The following is a 7,194-nucleotide window of genomic DNA, read 5'->3' as shown; positions in this document are numbered from 1 at the left end:
TCAATCATATAATACATCATATAACAAATTATATATGTGTAAGTTGAGCTTGGGATCATCAGAGACAATCTGATTTATCACGTTATAATAAATCATATAATATCACAATCATGTAATAAATCATAAACAATTTGTGAATAGTTCCAATAAGATTACACACCAAATGAAAGAATATCAAGAATTTTTATATAATTCCAATATGTAAAAAATAAACATGCACGTCTCATCTAGATACACGTTTAATATGTCTTTACGATTTATGAACAAGGGTGTACCGGTGATCGCCTTCTACTCTTTAAAATTATCCAATTTCTCTGTTATCGTTGTTACCTACGTACGTGCGTGCCCGGGAAATTACTGACCACACCTTACAAGGAAATAGTTTAACGATCGTGTACTAGCCATTGCGGTTCGAATAATAACGATCGTGCATCACCATCCTGGTAACTTTTTAATGCACCGTTCATTTCATCATTCAGCACGCGAACTACGATCATTTTCTCTTCAATTGGGTATTTAACATCAAATAAAACATATTTATAAAGGTTGTGCTCTTATAGTTAATCCATTAAAAATGTCATGTACTGGTTAGGGATACATTCGACGGTTGATTAGGATCCTTAAGATGTTACGATTTCAATCAAAACAATCTGTTTTGGATATAAAATCGCTTATAAGCATTGTAACTACGATTTTTTGTCCATATTATAATATTATACTGCTAAATATTAGCATATTCTGATTAAACAATGACCAGACCGTGCGAGATTTGACTTTCCTCTTTCGGAAGAGATACTTGACGATCAAAAAACATTCTCAGATAAGGGCGAAAAGTATATTCCCGTAAACCCATACTTTTAGCTAATTTTGTGGGCAACATTGACAGTCCGCCTTATCGCGCTGCCATCGGAGTCTACCCCCTTAAGGCATTTACATATAAGAAACAATTTACTGTTAATTGTTTCGATATAGTAGCGATACATTCATTGGTTCATTAGAATCCTTACGATGTCATTAGATAGTTTTAATGACTCTTATTAATGTATTGTTGGGTAACATTATTTTGACCTTCTTTTAGGAATTTATTTGGCAAAATAATAATGTGTATAATAAATCTGCTTTAAGACATTTGTTGTTCATACATTTACGTATAAGAACTAATTTATTTTTAATTGTTCTGACGTTAACGATTAAAGGCACTACGATTGAATTTCGTATAAATGATTTTGATCCGACCGTGATAGCTAATGTGAATCGTAATCAATTACTGTGCTAGATTATCAGTGTATCTATTTCATATGAAGAATTACTAAGTTCTTGTCCTGGAATCTGGTCTCCATTCGTCTTATTATGTCGTTTAAAGCCGTGCCGTACATGGCCAAGTCCCGCTAACGATTAAATAGACTGAATTAGGTTACTAGCGAAATGGACTACTATTCATCGTCGTGGGATTTCCAGTGTGTCACTGTATTATCAACATTTAACATTCTCGTTCATAAAAGTTAAGACATAAAACATAACTAAGAAGAACATATGAACTTTATTAATTTTTAATCAATCAGGCGTTTTGATACATAATAAGTGGTTGAAAGTGTCCTAAAATTCGTCAACGGACTGTATAAATAAAATTGCTTCGATCACGAGCGATTCGTTCACGAGTCGGGCTGGCCTCCAGTGACGCGGCCTGTTTCCATCGGGCAATAACGCCGCCGATTTTATAACGGAACGCTGTTTTATACTTTTCGTGACTCTTAAATTTTGCCGACAGGCTTTATCGTTAATATCATTCCGTAAATCTTGCAAGAGGAGTACCTCTCAGCTGTTCACGGTGATTTATCAAACACGAGGTTAGCAGTTCCCCCATGGAAAAATTTGTGAACTCCGTACAGAGGTACGTAACATTTTGTCAAACTTTTAACTCGAATTATTCCGCGGGAGTCAGTAACAGGTTTTAGCCGCGGAACGTTAACCGGGCAAAAAGAAGAGTTAATTTTAGAAATTGAAGTTTAAAGCGGGGTGTAATCCGAGTTTGGTCGAGCCTTCCGTAAGAGCCGCGCGTGTTCATCGGTGACAGTATTTCCATAATTAGCGGATGGCAAAGGTAACAACTATTAGCGCACGGAAGTTGCCAAGTTGCTAACTGATTTGCATCGAAACGCCGCCGCCGCTGCCGCCGCCGCGACCGACAGGGCTCGTCGTCGTATCAACAGGGTCTCGTCCCACTTTCCTTATTACTTCATCGCCGGCGCACCGGTATGCTTTCTTCTTCTGCCGCGTCCAATTCATGAGAAATTAATTCGCGCCGGCAACACGTTTTCGGGAATCATTTTGTTGAGATCCTCCAATCTCCCATCATCATTTTCTCCTATCAGAAGAGATGATTAATATACCTACTGATTACATTCTTAATTGGGTAAATACAGGATCAATAAGTTTTTTTTTATATAAAATAACAATCTTTCTCTTCTTGATCTTCGTAGAAATGTTAATTTGAAAGAATTCATTTATTCAATATAAAAATCATATCAACTATATATAAAGGGTGGTTTGTTTGTCCTGGGACAGGTTAATATTTTGACTACTTAATGGATGAAAGCGGAAATAGCATAGATTAGGTGAAAGAAGTAATAGAAAAAAGGAAATAGAATTCAAGATAAAGATAAAAAAAGAAGTAAAGTCTGTCAAATGTATATAACTTAGAAATATAAAAATTTATATAATTATTGTACGGACGTATAGTATATTAAGCTAAGAAATGCACAAGGCACATGTACCAATGTAAACTTTCCCTGTATCCCGAAAGGACATCAGTATTTAAATAAAGAAGGAAAAAAGTAGGTTTCAAATCAATATTTTTCATTTCAAAATAATAAGATATTATATTTTGTCAGTCTTATTATTATGAAATAACAATTTAAAGATACATATGTTAAAGAGTTAAATTGATATCATAAATGTTTTATACTGCATAACGACTTAAAGTCTGATTGTTAATAACTAGAAGTAGAAAAATCCTTGAATGTCAATTACGAAAATGGCTTGAGTTATTGGACAATTGTATAAACATTTATTGATGACGCATACACATCCCAGTCTGAAATTCTAATTAGTAAGGTACAATATTGTATCAATCTCACTATCATCAAATAACTGTTTAAAGATTTATACGTCACAGATTTAAATTGATATCGTAAGTATTTTACTTATGATTATGATACTGCATACAGATTCAGAGTTCGATTTGCATAAAAATTCGCAGTTTAGTTATATATAACTTAGATTTGTTATAACAAATCTTGCCAATAGCTAAATAATTCATTGAAGATTTAATATAATGAACACCGAAATTCGGTGATCATGTATACATTATACACAAACATGCATTTGCACAGGTAACTGTTATTTTACGGCAATATTATACGAACTGCATTATTCGCAGATCGTAGACGGAACCTCATTATTGCGTTATTCCGCGAAAATAGACTTCTGCCACGTGTAAACGATCAAACAACTGAACCGATCATTAATCATTAAATGTAATAAAATATGTACGCTTGTCGGCTTTACGACTATTCTTTATGGCCGCGTGAAAGTATGTACAGCCTATAAACGATATTTACGTCTTTATTTACCTGCCACCTGTTTCCGATGGAACTATCTGACCTATCACGATCGGTTAACTATTATATGAATATCAAAATGCAGAATTAAAACTTATTAAATATTCTGTATAAGAAAACTGGCTTTAGATTTTTTTTTCTGATAAAAAATAATTGAAAATCGCAGGATTGAAGGTAAGGCGCATGCCGTGGTAATGCATGTATCATTTGTTTAAATCAAAACTATATACAGGGTGTGACATTTGACAGACACCACTGGTCCACTTTTTCGTTAATAAATTAGTTAATAGCGGCTGGAGGAAGAGTGGAAGAGGAACACTTGACAACTCTCAACTCAACTCTTCCACAACCCCAGAGGAACGTCGTGCATTCTGTGACACCTGACATGTATACTGCCAGCAATTGTACGTTCGCGATTAAAATAGTTATAAACATGTAATGAGATCATACAATCCTGTTCGTCGGAATATGTATTAAAAAAGGGAATTATTAAAGAGATTGGAGAAGTGACCAGGTGGCATTTAATCGAGGAGTCGCGGTAAAGGAACGGTGTTCCGACATCGAGAACGACAAAGGCTGTAGGAATGAATGAACCGCAAGTAGATTGTACGTTCGCCCCAAGCCGGTGGCCGATAAGTAGTACGAGGCGCTATACTATAGCGTTGGCGAGCGGCGATGGGAGTTCGGGAGGAAGAAGGGACAGAGATAGAAGCCCGGGCCCGGTGTTCCTCTGTATGTGGGTGGAAAAATGCGGAACCCATGCAATTACAGCGTGTTTGCTCGTGGAGGATCGTACGGGTTATCAGCCACGTGTGTGGCAATAGCCGAGGGCTCTATCGTCGTGTCCTACGCTATATTTCTTTTGTGTCAGCGATCTATGGAAACGAGCGGATCACAATGGGTGCTTGAAAGTAATTCTAATAGGGACCCAACCGATAGCCCGATCCTGTTCAAGACTTAATCTACGGCCGAGGAAACTTAGTCACGCGCACGCACCGAACCTACGTTTATGTACTTACATACGTACATACATGTCAGAATACTTTTATCAGGCTAGCGTAGACAGTGAACTCGGGTTGGCCCGTGCCACTTTTTCACTCGTTTATCTATTGCTCAGAGTTGCCACGCCCAGCTTCGATAAAAAGACAGCACTGATGTTTTAACGCAAACCTGTTCATTATTATTATACGAATATACCCGTGTCTATTATATTCCTAATCGTAGATAGAGGAGTTTGACGCGACATAATAAATTCGCGTCTCATGGAATTCGACTGGTACGATTTGAAGCAGGAACTTTATCGTGGCTAGTCCGTAGTAAAACGGTGGACGAGATTCTGAAAGCGTTGTACTGTTCCCAATCGTTCCGTATCTGAAGCCGCGACGACGATTTGAATTCGATTGTTACTCCTTCGATATGTCTTCGGCACGGGTATAGGTATACGGGGTCCGAGCTCGGCCGTACTTTGTTTGCCGGTGAACCCTTGTATCCAGAGCATGCCAGCTAATGTATTCTGAAGGCAATCATTGCGGTACCTTGTTGTATGTAAATCACCGCTCCTGGCGGAGATAGATTGTTCGAGGCGGTTTGCTACTCGACGTCCTTTCAAAATAGATTTTCTACCGCCGAATTTCACCCTCTTACTCTTATTCAAAACTGAATCTCAAGAACACGTTCAATCATTCCCAAACATCTGACATTATAAAGTTCAATTATGTGATCTTTTTACATACAAGGTGGTTCAACTAAGTGTAGCCATTTAAATATGTTCTTCATTTGCGATGATAGGAACAATATTTTTTATATTATATAAATGGCATTGAAAGATAAATGTTTTGCAAGAGTTTTTTCCTTAATGTAATTTTATTTTAAGTTTTAAACGTCATTAATATATTTTGAATTGAATTATATTGGGAAATAAGTACCGCGTCTCTCGATTGCACAGAGCAAAAGAAAATTCTTTCACTTCAAGAGACAGTTACTTCTTAAACGACTATTACAAACTTTCTAGTAAGACATTTTGCATATCATGTAGATGAAAAGATGGAGAACAGCTTTCGCTAGCTACAGGTTGAAATTAACATTTGCCTCGTCATTAAACTGTCGGATCCCCCTTCCCCGTTTGACAGCCGACTAGTTACCACGTTTATGGAATATGATTTACGGAAGGAACGCCCAAGAAAATTACGGCGTCTTGGGTTTCCATAATGCTGAGATTTGCCGCTCCCGTAGCCAACCTAATCCAGCTGCGTGCAAGGAGATCCTCTTATCTCGAGGATACGTTCCCTTCGCGGCTAAGACGATTATCTTCGAAACCTCGCGTGAAAAGATATCCACCCCGGCCTACCTCGGAAATCCGCAGAACCACGCGATATTCTTCCACGGCCAATGTCCCTTCTTCCTACGGTAGACATTTTTAATTACATTCGAAACAGTTTTACGCTTCAGTCTGATTCAGTATAATCGTGATTTCTTATGTTGAGTGGACTTACTACGATCACAACATTCGTGCTTGCTGATTTAACTTCGAACAATTTTTCATCTTAAAAAGAAGATTCAATATGATTTGAAAATAATTATAATTCTCTTTGGGATTTTAAAAGGGCTAGGAAGTAAAAGAAATTATGAACAAATTATTTAAGAATTTATCAATTGTATTTTTTTTATTATATCTTTAATGTTTGATTCTAATCATAGATCATTCTAATAATAAATCATAATGACATAAATCATTGGTCATATGTCAACATATCATAAAACATTATTCAATGTACGAAAGCATAGGAAATATTGAAAATGCTTCGTAATATTTGATTCATAAATGCAATCCATATCTAAATTTCATTGTTCAATTTTCTCTACTGAACACATTATTTTGTATAAAAATCCAGAGTGTATTAAATGTATCAATTGAGAACTGAGAATCGTAGCCTAATTTCTGTTTTCTTAACAATATCAACTAATACCATAAGTCATAATTGAATCGCATATACGTGAGAAAGAGACAAACTCCAGAAAATTATTGGAAGAGGCAAGCTTGACCCAAACATCCAATATTATGGAATCGGGTGATTCCCAAAGATTGCCCACAGAATGGGATACTGCGGTGATTTCGGGTGGGAACGAGCGCTCGTGGTCAGAATATAGCTGTTCAAGGTGGACCGGACGCTACTTCTATCATTAAAATAAAAGTAGCTATTATGAAACATAATCTTAATTATGATCCTTTCTCGAAACAGTATCAAATATAATAAAATAAGAAAATAAGTACATCACGTATGAGATACATAATAATTAGCTTTTTCGTATTGTATAGTAAACAGTAATCATGCCTTATGAGTTAAGGATGTATAGGCTATATATTTAAACAATGCTAACATGTTGAATTTGTTATTATAGATTCTTAGTACTATTAAAAAGCTACCTGCAAAATTTTCAATCAATTCATGGGTTTTTTGGAAAATTATAGTGACTTAAAATTTGCATGTACTCTTATAGTAATCAGCAGTAACCCAAAGAAAACTTTCTGATATTTGGTGTGCATGCGCGAAGTTGGAAGAAACAACTGACTTGA

Source organism: Ceratina calcarata, unplaced genomic scaffold (genome assembly GCF_001652005.2).
Source record: "Ceratina calcarata isolate Rehan_Ccalc_2016 unplaced genomic scaffold, ASM165200v1 scaffold312, whole genome shotgun sequence".
In the NCBI taxonomy this organism is placed as follows: Eukaryota; Metazoa; Arthropoda; class Insecta; order Hymenoptera; family Apidae; genus Ceratina; species Ceratina calcarata.
This window is presented reverse-complemented; position numbering follows the sequence as displayed.